The 19,033-nt window shown below is 44.5% G+C and overlaps 1 protein-coding gene across 1 annotated transcript in view; it reads right to left on the reverse strand.

Moving 5' to 3' along the window:
- MAF (MAF bZIP transcription factor) overlaps window positions 1-19,033 on the reverse strand; it is a 334,711-nt gene that overhangs the window by 191,122 nt on the left and 124,556 nt on the right. The window lies entirely within an intron of this gene.

The raw sequence follows: 19,033 nt of genomic DNA on the forward strand, positions 1-19,033 counted from the left end.
TTAAAAACTAGGAAATTTTTACATGTGTTTAAAAAAAATCTAGATTTTTTTCTTCCTTCATATTCAATCAGAAAGATCCAGCATCACTGGACCCCTGCATTTTCATGTAGCAGTGAGAGACTACAGTGTCTTCTTTACAGAGGGTGCATGGTCTCAGTTTTCCACAGAGCTACCATTCCCTATTTTCTTTCCATTAGGCCCCCAGTAGGTGCTGACCTTGTGTGTCCTGATCTATTAGCATCCTCAGAGTGAGTAGGTGTGATAGTGACAGCTCTCTCCATTATACAGGAGAAGGAATTAAAGCCCAGAGGCAAGCAGGCTCTGATGTGAAGAGTGCTCCCTGAGTTGTGCAGTGAACAATGTGTGCAACTGCACACCAGGCCCTCCAGGATGGCATGAATCGCCGGCATCCGCAGATTGTAGTGAAGTTGAAATGAAGTAATGAAATAATGTTTGGATGGTATGCTTATACCATGTGCTTATACCAAGCACACTGTCCTATGCTTAAAAAGGCTTAACAAGAATCTCACTAGGGGAGGGAAAAGCTAATTTGTAATGTTTTCCAATTTCTGTGGTGTAAATGCTTCCACCATGGCTAATTTCAAGTTACCCACGTGAAGCCAACTGGCGTGCAAAGGAACTGAAAATTTAACAGCAGCCTTGTAAGGACCAGTTACAAGCAGGATATAGTTTATTACTAGACTGGCTCCCACCAGCTTATAAGAGCCAACTGTTAAATGTATGTATGTATGTATGTATGTATGTATGAGTTTTATACTGTGTAGTATGTTACATTTAGTTATGTTACATTTTATGCTTATTAAAGTATACTAGATTTTTTTAGTACATGATATATATTTAATATATCATTTAAATAGGAATGATACTTTAATAAATTATATATGGTTTTAATACATAACAGTAATTCATAAATATTTTATTCCCTGTTAAAGATTATGTAATAAATGTTACATTTTTAAAGATGATAAAGAAAAAAGTAGAACACCCATAAAGGTTAATTTCTTCCTTTCCTTGCTGCAAACGGTAGGTGTAAGTATTAGGCCAGCCCTCTCTTCTCCTCTAACCTGGCTTCCACAGGTTGGAGTCCAAAGAAAAGTCCAAAGCTGGGTACAAAGGCTTTAGTAGTTCAACTGGATGGATTCCCTAGAGGGAAAAACTTTTTAATGGCCCGGACCTGCTGATAGGATCTCCCTACACCCACATTCTGGGGCTTATCTGATGGGCCCTGGTAGAGTGTGGAGCAGCCTCAGGGGGCCATGTGTGCCTTAACATATGAGAGACTGTCCCACGCTGGCTACACACATACAGACACACAAACACACACACACACTCTCTCTCTCTCTACATACAGACACACACTTGTGTGTGGATCCCTATGTGCACAAGTGCACACACATGTACTCACACACATATACACATACAACACACACATACATGCAAATTTTTTTTTTAGAATCATCCTATAAATGATAACGATGGATTGAAAGCCTCCACGTTCCCCAAATTCAAGGGCACTGCCTCAGACTTAGGAAACCAAGCACCTTCTGTGATCAAATAAATGCAACCCATAGAGAAGTCCTTTTCAAGTTTACTATCCACTGAGCTTTTACTATGTGCCTGACCTTCATGTACTTCCACCCCCCAGTCCCTACAGCCACAGCAGGAGAGATGCTGGTTTGGTTTTTTTTTTCCTTTAATCCCATTTTTCCAAGAGGAAACCGAGGTCCGGGAAGATGGAACAATTTACTTAGGGTCACACAGCTGGCTGGGGGCAGATTTTCTGGCTAGTCACCGCTGAGGGCTTTCCTCTTTTCTCCCAGAATTCATCCTTCAAGCTCCCCCTGCCAGAGGTGTACAGGTTTTAGGATTTTCATCAGAAGCCAGTCTTCCCAAAATAATGCAGAAATTACTGATGCAGCCTGCCGGGTACAGACAGACAGACGGCTGTCTTTCACATCTGCTCGGTTATTTCCCAGTGTAACCTACAAGTTCAGCACTCTGTGGCACCTAAGTCCGAAAAGTCATAAAGGCGTCATGACACGAAGAGGAGCCCATCACAGCGCGTGAGGAGAGCGTGCCTTTGCATTCAGAGGGAGGTGGGACATCTCTGGGGCAAACCTGTTAGGTAAGAAGGTGTAGGAAGCACAACCCAAGCCCCGTGATACCAGGCATCTGGCTGGGAACCTGAGCTGCTGAAACCCGTGATGCACTTTGTAAAGGAGCAAAGCCTGTAAGCAAATAAGATGGCTTTATTTTTAACCTAGGTCCGTTTACACTTTTCTAAAGCACCTACTGTGTGTGCAGGCACGTTAGCACTCTTCCCAGAACACTGCCGGCGACCCCTTGGGCTCTGGTGTGCTACTGATGCAAGAGGAGGGCTTTCTCTGCTTTATTTTCACTCCTAATAGATTTACTTTTGTTTATACCGAAGGGTGATTTCCCACCTCATTCACTATGCTGGCTCTGACACACGTTCCTGGGTTTCCCCAAACTGAGTTCACTTAACTAGGATTTGCCAGCTGAGATGAAATCTTAAAGGGACACCCTAGTGTCAACCTCTCTTTTATCACAAGCCACACACTACATGGAATGGGTTAGCTGAGCCTCTGCTCCCAAGGGGACTTTGAGCTTCTGAGGGGGAAGGGCTGTCAGCCTGGCATCCTCAGGGGGCTGGCGGGGAGTCTGGGCACATGAGTTCAAGGATAGAGCTACAGATGCTCACGGGACAGGATTTTTACTGTTTTAGGCAAAGTGGCATTATTCTGCGGGGACAATGTAGTCACCCTACGTGACTCTTTCCCATGGGATGGTACTCATTTGAAAGTGAGAGATGTTTGTCCAAAAATCTTGCACTTGAGAATAACGGTTTGGACTGCTTTCAGACATTGTTTAAACAGAAATGAAATGGTCACTGGGGTCTGGCACTTTCACTAGAGCATCTGGCCTGGCCTACCAGAACACACATGTTAGGGACTAGGAATGGGACGGTGTGTGTGTGTATGTGTGTGTACACCAGTCTTCAGATGTGTACATATTTTATATAGGAAGAGAGCATGCTGTAGGGAAAACAAGGAACTTTAGGGTCATATCGGTTTGCACTGAAATCCTGGCCCTGGCCCTTGCAGAGAGAGGGACCTGGGGCAAATTACATGTCATCCAAGAGCTAAGGATTTCATTTTCAAATGGGAATATGAAGACCTCCATCACAGGTGTGAGAGGACCCCAGGATGCAAACCACTCTGGCCTACTGGGGCTTGTATAGGGATGCTGGACATAGCCACATGTTCCATTCAAAACACCTCAGAAAGACTCTATCCCCCTGTAAAGTTGGGCCACAAGCTCAACTACAGAACAGCCTAGCCCAAATCCCCACCTTCTGAAGGCCCCTCGCCACTCTCCGGAAGTTTCTGAAGTGTAGGGCCCTCATCCACGGCCTTCAGAGAGGAATTGCAGGCTTGGCACCGGCCATTGCTCAATCACACCACTTCCTTTCCCCTTATAATAGAAACTTCTGCCCGGGGTTGGGAAGGGGGCCTTGTCCCTTCCCTCCAGGGAGAGCAAGAGGGCAACCGGGAGTTTCTGCCAGGTGGGGGCAGGGCTGGCCTCCCTCTGCTGGCTGGGCTCCTAGCAGGCCTATCCACTGAGATGGGATTCTCTGGGCACCGGGAAGCCAGGGCTTCTGCTGGGCACATCTCAGGGGCTGGAATGCCATCCCTGGGTGAGCTCGTCTCTTAGAGACGCCAGGTCTGAGCAGCTTCAGGAAACAGCAGAAGCCCGGGGTGTTGGGGGTGGGGGAAGGGGTTCCCACAAGCCACACTACAAGGCCCTTTGTGGGGGGTTCCCTCAGGCATTTCTAATTACAGAAGTTATTTCTGCCCTGCAGATTATGTGGTTCTTGCACTTGGCATGAGGAATGAATCAAGTCATTATTAACTCGGCAAGTGTGAGCTCCGGGTCCGGAGGCCCCCGTATGGAAGCAGAGCAGCTAATACACGGGCGGATTAGGTGGCTCTTAGGCTTCGCCACAATTAGAAACGCAGGACATTTGAAATATTAACTGGGGCATGTGGGTAAAAGGCAGCGCCCAGCCTCACTGCCAAGAAGATAGCAGCCCGAAGAAGGCTGCAGAAAGTTATGTAAGGACGGGGCCATGGGAAGTGGCGTTTACAGACAGACTGCTGTGCGTCAGTGGTTTCTGTGTGCGTTCCCTGCTTGATCTTCCCTGGGGCCCTGCAGACAGGCTCATCTCCGATTGTACAGAGGATGGAATGGGGAGGTCAGAGAGGGCAAATCAGGTCCCCAAGTCTGCACAGCAACGATGCATGGACGGGATCTGGACCCCAGCTGCCCTTCTCTCTCACTGCTGTACCCTGGGGCATATCTGCCCACCTCCAGGGAGACCCCGAGGTACCAATAAAAAGTCAGAAGGGCTAAGAAAAGAACAATACTAGCAAGATATCCTAGTGGCTGCTTTAACTGAGCATATACTATGTGCACACACTGTGTCACAACTGGAGTACACTGGCTTCTTGTCCTTGGGACAAGCACAGAAGGCAGGGACTCTCATTGCCCCCAGGACACAGGTGAGAAACGGAGGCATCCTGAGATTTGTAAATGAGTTAAAAGAGCCAGGATTCGGTTTGACCACAGTCCTGTCTACTTCTAAAACCCACACTGTTTCAAAGATGATACTACATCTGCCCAACTCCAAAAGGCAGAAGCAAAGGAGAGTCTGTGCTTTGCACACTCTAATCTCAGATTCTTCACTTTGCTGCCCTGCCTCGCCTTCATCCACCCATCCACCCATCCACCCATCATCCACCCATCACCCACCCATCTGTCCATCCATCTGTCCATTCATCCATCCACTCATCCTGGATAAGCACTTTTGAAGCACCACCACACTGGGCATCGTCATAGGCACGTAACATATACCCACCTGTTTAGCTATCCCTGCCTCGCCAGGGGACAGGGACTGTCCATTACTCTTTCCACAATCTAGGTTAGGAAACTGAGTGTTGGGGAGTAGCTTTCTCCATGTCTGCACTAACTGGTTCCAAGGCACAAAACCATTGGCTGTCACACAGAGAAAGGCCCATGTCACATGGACCACAAAGACAGAAGAGAGCAGACAGCCAAGCAGACAAGGAATGTGCCAGGGAACTAGGACGGACCCCAACATGGCAGTCACTCAGAACATGGACAGAAACAGCACAGACAGGTCACTGGGGAACCCAGAGTGATAGCCAGAAAAATACTGATTGTAGAAAATAAAATTCAACAAAACCTCATGTCTTACAGACTTCACTGTGTGTGTGTGTGTGTGTGTGTGTGTGTGTGTGTTTAGTGCTTGTTTGGTTTTTCACTCTGCTTTGTTTTACTTTTTTGGAGACATCTTCTGGCTTGGGGCACCTCACTGAGGTCCCTGTTTATAATCTAGGGAACAGACAGGCACAGTCAAAACCAGATTCCTTCGGTTCAGTTCTATTTTCCACTTCACTAATTACAACATTCCTTCCCTTTGGACACGGTTCAAGTTCTCCATTCCCTTGAGTTGCACTGTTACCACCTGGATGTGGGAAAAAAGCCATAATTGGTGCATTTCTAAGGGTGATAAGGGGGGAAGCCAGCAAAGGAGGACCTCCCTGGCCAGGTGGGCAGCCCCTCCTTAGACCCCAGATCCTGTGGCCGGTGATGGGAGCATGGACCTCATCAGCCGGAAGGGACCAGAAGGGCTTTGAGCATGACCTTCATACTCCAGGTACCAAGCACACAGTAGGTGCATGCAAGATCCAACCAGGACGTGTCCACACTCAGTGCAACACAAGCTCAGGTAGTTTCTAATTACAGCCATGAAACTGTGGAAACTTTAGAATGGGTGGCTTTTTAACATTTCAATTAAAGCAGTTCTGATGCCATCCCTAGGACACTCTCACTCACACTGGCTTGCATCTTGGCCTGTTTTCCTGAGTGAAAAAGAGAAACATGCAGCAGACAGGGAAGAGGTGCCTGACTCCTAGGCAGCCTCTTCCCTCCACAGCCCTGGTAGATGCTGGGTACTGACAAAGTCTTAATCTCAAGGATTTCAAACCGAAATATGCTGCTGCCTCCTCGAAATATGGTGGTGGAGCTCACTGAGATCTGTGTCCCTGCAGAGGTGCAGTCCCTCATCTATAGCTTCGCAGAATCTTTTCCATCGCTATAACTATGGCATGTTTGCAGTGTCTTACTAGTACATGCTAGCTTTCTCCTCTCTGGCTTAAAGAAACAAGTGAGAGGCTGTCATTGCACACAAGACTTCTGACTTATCTGTCACAAATTCAATAGTTGAGTTGTTGCCCTTCGGACATTCATATCCTATTTCTAAATGTTATGAAACATTTTCCCTATACTGGCAAGTCACAGGGATGCACTTTCCTTTTGCTCCCAACTCTCCCCACGTTTCTCACTTGAAACCGGGGAATCAAACATTTATAAATCACTGCTTTAAAGCAGCAGTCACAACCTCTTTCTGGAAAGGACCAGAGAGTGAATATTTTTGGTTTTACTCACATCCTTCCTGTGGCATCTCAACCCCACCATCGTCATATGAAAGTAGCTCCTAAGAAGAGGTGAACCAATGGCCATGGCTATGTCCCAATGAGATTTTATTTTGGACTCCAAAAGTTGAATATTGCATGAGTTATGAAAAATGACTCCTCTTCTGATTACTGTCAATCATTTAACATAAATGGGAAAAATATTCTAAACTCACTGGCCAAACAAAAATTCTGGCCTGGCAGTGAGACAGTTTGCTGATCCCTGAAATTTTAGGGATTTAGTTCTACCACCAGCCATAAGTGTCCATGGGTAAACTGGGTGCCCCTTGTGGGACCTCCAGTTATCGTACTTACGATGGGAGGCCTGTGCTGCCTGGTGTGTTCATCACTAGCTATCTGCACCTGCTTAAATGTAAGTGTGAGTTCATTAGAGCAAACAATTCGGTCTGCAGCAGCACGAGCCACATTTCAAGCACACCAACACAGCTGGTGGCTCCCGTAATGAACAGTACTGACAGAACACACTGCCATCATGGTGGGAAGTTCTTCTGGACAGCTGTGGACTAGAATGAACTTGAAGACCTCCTCTTGGTCCAAAAGTTGGTGCACCTGTGATTAGCAGCCATGAAAGCATGGGAAGGGAGGGGAGGAGGACAACACTTGGCTCCCCTCCAGAACAAGAAGGAAGATGTTGGGAATTGTAATGAGTTGAACAGCATTGCCCCCAAATTCTTGTTTATTGGGAGCCTTAGAATAGGACCTTACTTGGAAATAGGGTCTTTGCATGTGTAATTAGTTACAGACCTTGAAGTGAAATCATCCTGGATTTAGGTAAAAGGGTAGCCTCAAGGCGAGGAATACCAAGGATCACAGCAGCCACCAGAAAAGGAGAAAGCCATGGAATAAATTTCCCTTACAGCCTTCTGAGGGAGGGTGGCCATGATAGACCTTCTTTTCAGATTTCATCTTCAGAATTGTGAGACAATAAATTCCTCCTGTTTTTAAGCTGCCAAATTTGTGGTATCTGGTATAGCAGCCCTAGGAAACTAATCCAGACGTTGAAGGGGTTTTGATGAGAAAGAAGACCAAGTTAATAGCAACTATGTAATCCTTCAAATAATTTGGGAGCAACCAAAAGGTCCAAACGAGGATTTCAAAGAGCTCCGGAAAGAGCTGGGAACAGAGAACACAGCTTTATATACGAAATTCCATTCACCCTGCCCCCCTCCGCAGCCCAGAGTCAGTGTGGCTGAGGAGGGAGGGGGCCTGACAACACAGAAACGACAGAGAAATGCAAACAGGACCCCAGGAAATAGCTTCCTTCCCCATAGGAAAATGTCCCAGACAGATGTGGGGGAATTTGGTCCTGGCCACAGCAGGGTGGGGAGGGATAAGAAAGTGAGGGAGCCTGAGACTTAATCCATGGCAATTTGCATATAGCCTTTGGTCACAAGCCACTGGCACTGTGTGTGTGAACCGGGAAAGGTTAGCGAGTATGTCACAAAAGTCCTTGTCTTTGGGGAGTGCAGACCAGGGATTAAAGGCAGAATCTGAAGGGACTGGTTAGGGATCACGTAGGAGAGAGGTGACAAGCGCAAGACCATTTTGCTGAGTTCATTGTCCACGTAAAGACAGTTGTAATGCTATGCACTGAGGGCTAAGGAGCAAAACCAGAGGAGAGTCGTGTGCCGCTCTCCTTAGAGTCGGAGATGGCACAGAGGAGGTCCCTTAGCATCCGGCCAGGAAAATCCTCAAACTGAGACAGCTGGCCCAGCTTCAGAGATGTCAGAGATGCCCCATGCAGCCCCTACTAGACACACGTGCCCCACAACCATCACACCCCACATGGCAGGGGATAGGGGAGCCTACCCCTGGGCTCTCCCAGCTTACTGGCCGGGCCATATCTGAGCCCACGCTCCAGGCACTTGCTGAGTCTGGGGGCAGTTGGTGGGCTGTGGCACCTTGCTGAGGAACCAGCCACTTCTAGCACTGCTAGAGGGAGAATGCTTGGAGGGAGGTCAGTGTGGTGACTGATACCAAAACCCAGAGACAGAAGTGCCTGTTCTTGTGTCCAGCCTCCCCCCTTCCACGAAGGAGTCCTAACAGGCTAATGTCAGAAACAGAGACTGGGAGGGGGCCCATAAGGCAGAAGACACAGGCTTGACCTTCACAGAGTCTTCTTGCACTTGACTCTGCCTCTGTCGCAAGTTTTCTGTGTCCGTGGCGATGATGCATTTCACCTGTTTAGCCCTCTGCTTTTTCATCAGGAAAACAGTGTTGATAAGAGCACCTCCCTCACAGGGGCGTGAGATGAGATCCTGTTGAACAATATCTATGACACGCTACATCCTTGTGCAAGACACTCAACCAAAGGTGGAACCACCTGCTGCCCTTAGCTGCCGTTTTTGAACAAAGATGTTCATTGAAGTGTTACTTATGGTCAAAAAAGAAACTAGAAGCAAGCAAGATGTCTAAAGATAGAGAGGATTCATTGATGATGTGTATGTGTATATACACACGCGTGAGTGTGAAGGACTGTTAATTCAGGCTGTCAACCATCATTTCTGGAGACTGTTTAATAATGGTTAATGATATGGGAAAAATTCAAAATAGAATATTAAACACGGACAGCATAAAGGAATTTGGTATAGCCGTAAAACCCGTAACACCCTCTTCGCTGTCATTACTGCACAGGAGACACACACACACACACAACCCTACAGGAAAAACGGTAAAGATTTATAGCAAAATGAAATACGATCTATACTAGTGGTATGGATGATTTTTACTTTCTTCCCTACTTTGATTTTGCTTTCAACATTTTTTTAACAACATCTGAAAATTTGAAGATTAAAGAAAAATAAGCTAACTTTGATTTTACAATCAGAGTGATGCAATCTCACAACAGGGCTTCCTGCTCTAGAACCGTGAAACATGGGGCCAGTTCTCCAACCGAACCTCAATTTCTTCATATTTAAAAAAGGGCGAGAGGAGGGATCATGGAATGCATCTTAGCAGATGGTGCTGACTTAGATGACGTGGCCTAAGGGTGAGAAGCCCAACAGAGAGGAGGAGTCTGTGAGCTCTTCTCCCAAGGTCAGAAGACCTTAATGGGAACATATGAGCCAGTGTGGGGAGGGTAGCAACATGCTTAGGAGATCCCTGGAACTTCTGAAACAGAAAGCCTCGTCCCCTGGACACCAAAGCCAAAGCACCATTTCTTGAACTCAGGCATCCCCCAGGAGGCCTCGGAATGCTGTCTGAAGCTTCGAGGGACTGGGGCCAATTACTGCCCTGCTCACGTAATCTCACTGGATTCAGAGTCCACTGGAAATGCCAGACTGATTTCACTGATGGGTCACCCCTGCTCCTCGCATTGCACAGGCCAAGACCATGGACGTTTGGGGGAATCTTTGAAAGAACACCAACGGCCGGGAGCACGGAGGCTGGGTTCTACAGGTTGGGGGGTGGTTCAGTTTCTGACCAGATAACGAATAATAAAACAGTGTGCCCCAAACACATATAAGGCTGGTTTTTATGCACGGGCTTCTGTGAAAAGCACGCTATGTATGCTGGAGTGTTTTTCTCCCTTTTCTCCAGCTTCAATGACATAACGGACATATAACACTTACAGTGCACAAGTGACGACTGGATACACATAGCCTTAGTTAAACCTCCATCGTCTCATGTAATAGTTAAGAACCCTGGATCATATATGCTGGAAAATCGCTGAGAGAGTAGATCTTCAATGTTTGCCCCACAAAAAACAAATGGTAATTATGCACGGTAATTACGTGTTTCTCCAGTGACCCTCCATAGCAAACCGTTTTAGGAATAAGGAGACCAAGACTTAGAAAACCCAGCATATCTAAGGATGCAGAGCTTGTAGGGGACTCAGCTGGTATCCCAAACCTTGCAACACTAAGTCCAGACCTTGCGTCCAACCGACGGCACACAGATGCCGCGCCTGGAGGCGTCACGGCAAACTCCACCGTCCACAGACCCTGGGAAGAGGAGGGAGGGGGATCGGTTTCCATCTGACTCTCCCTCACCCTGTCTGGTCCAGGAGGTGGTTGTGAAATATTCCAATTCCCTTAGGCCTTTTTAATATAATAATTGCTCCTAAATGTTTTGATTGTGGTGTATTACGGATGTTCTTTCAAATCAGTTTTCAGTCTTACAGGACACTAATGCAAGCATGTAAGACCATTCTCCTGAGCAGACCATCCTTAATAAAAACAATATTTCAGGCACGGACTCTTATTAAAGGGGTATTTAATCCCCGATAGTAAGTTTCTCTTCAGACAATGCCCTCTCACAAAATGTCAGTAACTTGGCTTAGAAATCAAGAAGAATGAGAGAGAGGGAGAGAGAGAATAAGAGAGAGGGAGAGAAAAAAAGAGAAGGGGGGAGGGTTATTTTATCTCAGTTTGATAAATACAAAGGGGAATGCTTCTCTAGGATATTTACAATGCAGACCATGTATGGAGCAATGGGGTATGGCTAATAGAATAAGAGCCTGAAATCTTTGTTCTAACTAAGATCAGCACTGCCAGTGACCGTCTTTGAACAGCACTCACCCTCTGTGTTTCTGCGCTGGTCACCTGAAATTGCTTCTGCCTTGCCTAGCTGGGATGACCACATCTTAGTGTGCCCAGGACAGCTTCAGGCTACACCTGTTGTCCTCGCATGATTATTAATAGCTCCCCTTCATCTCTAGAAGTGACCCTCTTTGGGTGATGAATTTCATATTCACCCCAGACCTAACTCATGGTGTTATGATGGCTAAAGAGATAAGAGTTTGCAAATGTTTTGTAATAGTTAAAACCCTATTATTGGTCTAAAGGATAGAAGGCACTTCTCAATGGCTCTGAAGACTACTTTTTAGAAAAAGGAGATTTGTTGAGGAAGGGTTTATACCAACATGAGGAAACTGCTCAATATATAAACTGAGTATATTCAAAACGATCTGTGCAGGGGCGCCTGGGTGACTCAGCAGGTTAAAGCCTCTGCCTTCAGCTTGGGTCATCATCCTGGGGTCCTGGGATCGAGCCCCGCATCAGGCTCTCTGCTCAGTGGGGAGCCTGCTTCTGCCTCTCTCTCTGCCTGCCTCTCTGACTGCATGTGATCTCTGTCAAATAAAGAAAGAAATCTTTAAAAAAAAAATGATCTGGCACTGTGCTCATTATACATCGATACAAAAATAAATAATGGAAAAACACAAAATGGAAACAACGATAAGTGGCTGTGGATAAGATTATGCCACTTTTTTTTTTTTTTAATAAGTAGGTTAGCTTTTATTTTGAGGGAAAAAAAACAACTTCAAAAGTACAGAAGAGATAAATGACAGTTGGCAATCTGGGCACAGTGAGAAATGGAATAGACATTCTCTTTGCATCTCCACGTGAGGAGGAGGCAGGAATGGCTGCCAGAAAGAAGAGAACCTTCCACAGCAAGGATTTCTTTCTCACCTAGTGACAGGTTGCAACATTGTTCAAGTCACCTCTGGCCAGATTGCAAATGGGGAGAAAGAGGACCCTCGTGAGCAGTGGGATCCAATTGGCTATGTGGGTATGTAGGACCTGCCATAACCGGGATGCAACTTCCATCCTCAACCCGAACACAGCTTCACGCCAAATCTAATCCGAAAATTCTAGAGAGTCAAAGAAGTTCATCTAAACACTGTATTTTTCTGGTCATATAAAGAAAATTAGGAATACTTAATTCAGGACAAAAACTTTATTTTGGACACAGCAACAAATCCTATTTCCCTAAAATGAAGCTAATTCACCAAGACAGATATTCACTGAGCACGGATATGGCCATGTGATCCTCAAAGCAATGTTCTGAGGTGGGGACTAATTTCATCGTATTTTGGCCAAACGTATAGTTATGCTTTAGAAGCATAATACACTTGCTAAGAGTCAAAGAAAAGGGGAAGATCTGCGTTTCACTCAAGACATGTCGCTGGCAGGTGGTAGAGTGGGGAGGAAAAGCCATGCCTGCTTGCCTCCCCAGACTTCAGCTGCTGCACATGTGACTGGGAAGGAGCTACAGGCAGTCTGCATCCCCTGGACACCCGGCGTGAATCCCAAGCCTCTCCGTGAACTGCCTCACTCATCATCCACCTTCTCAAAGACGTAATCCCCCAGCCTGGTCTGCTCCCAGCCACATGTGCAACCCAATGACTTCTTGGCTATTTCCTGAACCAGACTTCCACGCACCCAAAAATACTACCCTGTCCTAGAAAGTCATGCTATTCATGTTTCTAGTCCTCCACTCATTCTAGAGGAATGAAAGGATCTCTTCTTCACACATGCATGCAGCAAATATTTATGAAGCAATTACTATATGCCAGGCAGAATGCTACAGAATTACTATACGACTCAGGAAGACCAGGACAGACACAGTTAGAGGAAGATCTGACTCTCACCAACCCAAGGAGTGACCAACCCATTAAGTGACTTCTGAGAAGTTTTTTTTTTTTTTTTTTTTAATAGTTTCTCTACCAGGAAAATAGAGACAGTTGGACAAGACAAATTCTAAGCTCCTTTTGGCACTAATGAGCTATAATAACTCTGTTATTATTAAAGTAAACCTTTAGAAAAGCTTCAAGAGTAGATCTGAATCCCACTTCTTTCTCCTCCCCTTCCCTCACCCGAGAATTTTGGAAATGGCCACGCAAACTTACAGCTTTCAACTGTCTATGACAGTTTTTCCTTCTAAGGTGGGCAGACACTTGTTTTCAGAGTAGTTCAGGATTCCAAAATGTGTATTAAACAATTGCATTTCTCTTAAACAACTCTGAAAACCTTAGGGGAAACATATGTTATTTTTCCACACTATTCCCTTATGAAGCGATCAATGCGGAGAGTGTAACTTTTCATTAACAACAGCTCTCCCCCTAAAATCAACGTGTCATCTCACTGGGTTAAACCCAAAGCAGACCAATAAAATGGGGTTTAAAAACAAATACGTCCACTCACAGTTCATTAACTTAATTTTAGCACAATTTATAAAACTGGGTTTTTTAAAAGTCATTGGCAGTCTTCCCGTATTAGACTGAATTTGTCTTTTATTGGCTTCACTTTTTAACGATGCTAACTTGCATGATGCAGGCTACCATCAAATGTACCTGCATTGGAGAAATGTCCATCTATCCACGTAGACTCTCGTAAAGCATTGGAGGCGTTAGATAAATTGTTTCCATTAAGCCAAAAATACTCCTTCGAGTATGAGGCTTCTAATTCATGAGTTGCTGTAAACTGATTCAAATAATAAGGCTTTTTTTTTTTTTTTCCCTTCCTGGCCTGATAATAATCTGGTGGAGACCATGCTGAATCCCTAAAGAAGATATCATCTAATGATTTCTACAACTGTCCTGAAGTCCAAACAAAGCTGTAGTATTAGAATGTAGTTTTTGTAAGCAATCATTTTTCCAGCTGTTTCTTTTTTTTTCCCCTCTGTTACAAAGACAGTGTGGTATTTGACTGACATCTCGGTAGATGGATGGTAATCAGAACTGTAGTCCACGGAGAAATTAAGAGAGAAACCAAGCACTGATAAAAATTGAAATCGGAAGAAAAATGCCGAGGTATTTAAAGTTTCTACATTTCTCTATTTTGGAAAAGCACCAAGCAGCACACAATAAATGAGAAGGAAGCCTGATTAAAAACTGTTTATCACCAGAGCAGACAATAGACACTGATATCTCTTTTCTTCATGATAATGTTTCTGGGATGCTGTGTCGGGTTAATTTAGGTTAATCATACCACCTAACACAAGGTAATCTCACTGAGAACAGCCACGGTCTTGAAGTCTCCTGAAATGTGTCTCTTTATTGTGATTCTAGTAGGGAAAGCCACATCCCCACAACTCCCAAAGGAGTAAGGCAACCACGCCTGGAGAGAAAATGCTCATCCTCCACCTGCCTTTTGCTGCCTCTATCCAATTAAATCCAGTATGAATGTGTTTCGTGAGTATGTAATACAGGCCAGGGACTGCGCCAGTCACTGGGAAGAAAGGTTAGGTATTCCTGCCAGGAGCGTCTCTAAGTGTCCACTGCATGCGGTGCGTGGTCCCCGCCTGTCGCCAGGAAGCTAACAAGAGCGCCGCGGTGATGGTGGTGATAGCAGAGGGTTACGCACAGGAACCCAAGCAAGATCCTCAAACACCACTCCTCTTCCCCTTTATCAATGTCCCTGTCAGCTAAATCTTCGAAAGAGGAAGTGGAGGGCTTTGCCTTCCTCGGAGCATTTCAGGCGATGTCTGAACTTCTGTGGTCCAGGCTACCATCCCGAGACATCGCTGCAGCTGGTTATTGAAAAAATGCAAATGAGTCACATGTTCAGGATTAAAATGCAACATTCTCCTCTGAGTCAGCAAAAAGTTGGAAATGCATACTTTTAAAATGTCTTTTTTATTACAATAGTAAAATATGCTCATTGAAAAGAAATTCAAACATCGTAGGAGTAAATAAAGGTTAAGTAAAAATATCCCCTTTCCCCAAGCCCCCACACTTCTAAACTTCTTTCAGTGTTTAAGATCCGTGCTCTGAGACTTTCGCTATGCCTGTCTAAACTTGTATCCATTGAGTTTTAAGTGCTTGGAAGTCATACAACTGTATTCATTTCAAGTTAAGTAGAGCAAATGAATATTCCCTGAGCACTCTTTGTGTGCAAAGCTCTGTGTTTTCCATATGTCACTTTGTATCTGTCACATACTGCTGGGGTTGGCACACATTTGTCAATAAAGTTTTACTGAAACACAGCCACAGCCATTTATTTACGTGCCAGGGACGCACTTCTACCTGGGAGGCTAGGCTATATTTTCCAGCTTCCTTTAGATATGCTTTATGCTGCTTTTTGTGCGACCATAGCAGAATCGAGTTGCAATGGATAGAGCATGGCCTTCAAAGCCTGAAATATTTATTATTTAGCCCCTTCCAGAAAAAGTTTGCTGGCCCTAAGATGGTAGGTAAACTTTTATGGAGGGAAAGGACCAGGTGCCTATAAAAACCTGTTAATACAGGTTAAATAATGAGTGACTCTAATTTTTTTGTTTCTCCATTATTGTACTGTCTAAACTTTCAATAATAATGCACATATTACATTTGTGGCTTAATTATATATGCAGTTTAAGGAGAATTCTATATGAAAATGAACAAAAACTCAATGAAACTATTACCAAGTAACCTCCCACAAATTAAGCCTATAGCTGGAATTTCCACTCTTTGCATGCAAACACAATACTCTAAAGGGGATTTATTTTTTATTTTTTTTAAGATTTTATTTATTTATTTGACAGACAGAGATCACAAGTAGGCAGAGAGAGGAGGGGAAGCAGGCTGCCCGCCAAGCAGAGAGCCTGATGCGGGGCTCGATCCCAGGACCCGGGCATCATGACGTGAGCCGAAGGCAGAGGCTTTAACCCACTGAGCCACCCAGGTGCCCCGGGATTTCTTTTTTAAAAAAAGAATTTGCAAACACTTTGTAAAATGACTTTTCTGCAGTAATATTTACTGTCTTATTTTCTAAGAACATATGCTTTTTTTTCCCTTTCTGTTTTTTGTTTTTGTTTTTTGAGAATTGACACTGCTAGCTGATAATCATGTCTGCTTCCTCTACCTAGACTACAGCTAGACTACATTCTTCAGCTTCCTTTTGAAGAGCATCCAAAGAGTCCCAGGATTCCACTTCTTTTTTTTTTTTTAAGATTTTATTTTTATTTATTTATTTGTCAAAGAGAGAGGTAGAGTGAGCACAAGCACAAGCAGACAGAGTGGCAGGCAGAGTCAGAGGGAGAAGCAGGCTCCCTGCAGAGCAAGGAGCCCGATGTGGGACTCGACCCCAGGACGCTGGGATCATGACCTGAGCCGAAGGCAGCTGCTCAACCAACTGAGCCACCCAGGCGTCCCCCCAGGATTCCACTTCTAGTCCTTCCCCCATAAAACTTCCCTGCCAGTGGCCCTCCAGGTGGCTGACACGGAGATAACCTTTTGGTGGACTCGGGAACGACATAAAGAAGACAACAGAGCCACAAGGTAGAAAGAACCCGGGTCTCCAAATCTATACTTGGTGTAGAGTCACCCAGGAGAGGTCCTTGTTACATGAGCAATCAATTTTGCATCAAGCCTTTCAGATGTGGGGGTTTATCTGTTACTCTCCCTAATGAGAACTCACTGTATTTATGGAGCTAGCTGTTGACAGATGGCTTTGGGATCGAGGAACGATAGAGAAATCCCTTCTCTAGATAACGTCATTCAATAGCCTTCCCTTAAAACCAAAGTGCTGGAGATCCCAGTCGGAGCTCTTACTAGCTGGCACTCAATCACAATGAGTAAGTGAACGGCAACTCCCACCCTGGCCTTTGTCTGCCTCCGTTCTGAGTTCTCTATTCTAGCAGTAATTGTGCCCTTAGGGACCACCTCAGTCTCTCTCCTGCCAGCATCATATTCACCACGTTTCCTGGTCAAGCCTTTTCCTCTCTGCCACATGGTATTGGGTTCCATGTAACCTAAGATGGCATCCGGTAACAATTTTTAAATTTATCAACCAGGATACTTTCTCACCTACTGACTCCTATATGTCTTGATAGAAGATAAAGCACCATTCTGCCATCAGCAAGGAAGCAATGTAGATAAATTCCATGCCATTTATAATTCATTCCACCTTCATTAAGTATTCATACACTACTTATTGGCACATCACCTAAGCATTCTATGTAACAGAAAACAGGAAAGCTAGAAAAGAAACTGGGAGAGCCTGGTTCATAAGGAGGTGGGGAGAGAAGAATAATTGATTTGCTGTATCCCTCACCCCAACCCTCTTGCAGGAAGGATTTCTGGATGGGTCACTCGCAAGTGAATGAGGTAGCTATCTTGATGGTGAGTTGAACAACACCGTGGGAAGATCACGGCTATTCTCATTCATTACTGCAACCCATATTTTTTAAGGACCTGCTGTTCTGGCAGGCCCTGAGAATAAAACGGAATTCCTTTCTTAACGTCTGGACTTCTTAGGCAAATATATACGGGGACTGAACACAATGAATCCATACTGGAAGTATTAAATAGCTAGCTTCCTGTGGAAGGTGAATTTCTTTGATTACCATCAATTGTAACAATCACAATATTAAGTCATAATAATTTATCATAATTAGGATAGTCAAAATGTATTGAGATGGTACATGTCAATCCTTAGAGTGAGAAAAAGTGTTGTATGAATTTCCTCATTTAATTTTCAGAATCCTGAAATTTAATACCTGTTATGTGTGCCCATTTTACAGACAGGAATACTGAGGCTCTGAGAGATTATATAATTGCACAAGGCAAATCAGTAAGTCAACGGGAGACTCATATTTATTTGGATTCAGAGCCCATGCCCATGGGCCCTCAGTGTTGTTGTTCCCTAAGACAGGATAATGTCCCAACAGAGTAGATGCAGAGGCCATGGAAAGAATGGATAAGCAAGAGGTCACTGTAGAGTCAGAGGAAGGATGTAGTAAAAGAAGGCCACCAGACATTGAAAACCAGCTGTGTCTACCTCCTGGATTTGTCAAATTAGCCTTGATTACTTGTTACAAATGGCACCCAAAAGTAACCCAATTTGATAGCCTACAGAACAAATGAAATTAGAAGAGGTAAAGGAAGAATCCCAAGTGTATTCATTAAGTTTCAGTAATGTCAAAGAATTATTCCTTCATACTTACAACTATTCAGAACCTCTCTCCTAATGGAAAATATTCTTGAATTTAAAAATCTTTCAGATAAGTTTACAAGTGACCAGAACCCTATACACTTCTTTCAAGCATGTATTTCTCCATGAATTCTCAATTCTCCATGAGTCAGGTCAATTCCAGCATGGCGGGCCTTCTTCAGACTGATCCCATCTATGAAAAACAGCTCTGGAAAGCAGGGTCCCATGCTTCCCTCACAGCACTGATCTGGCACAATTTCCACTATTCTTTGTAGTTTCCCATGTCTACTATTTCTCTTAAAAGCCAAATCACCAACATTTCTTTAAATGATCACAGCAGTCAGAAGTACCTTCAAAGTGGAACCATGGTGTGCTCTGAGCTAATTTCAGAACAAAGCTTATTGCACATTAAGAACTCAAGGGAACGTCTCTCTGGGTTTTAAAAAAATGGCACCTTAATTTAAAAATTATGCACTTTGCTTAATTTTGTGCTGTGAATTGTTTTGTGATATGGGTGGAGAATGAACTAAAGCATGGTGCCTGTCCTGAGGGAGCTCTAAGTCCAGTACATACATCCAGTAAACATATCCAGTATACACCTACAGAATACAGTATACTCACAGAATGACTTCTATATTATATTAGATCTGGGGATTGAGAAAAGCACAAATGGAAGGAATGAGATACCTTTGACTTCTCCTGTACTATCAGACATACTCAAGAAGGCATCTTTCAAATTTACCAGAAACACTTTTTTTCTTAATGAGGTTATTTATT

Source organism: Mustela putorius, unplaced genomic scaffold (assembly GCF_011764305.1).
Source record: "Mustela putorius furo isolate JIRA1106 unplaced genomic scaffold, ASM1176430v1.1 tig00000174_pilon_pilon_pilon, whole genome shotgun sequence".
NCBI classification, from domain to species: Eukaryota; Metazoa; Chordata; class Mammalia; order Carnivora; family Mustelidae; genus Mustela; species Mustela putorius.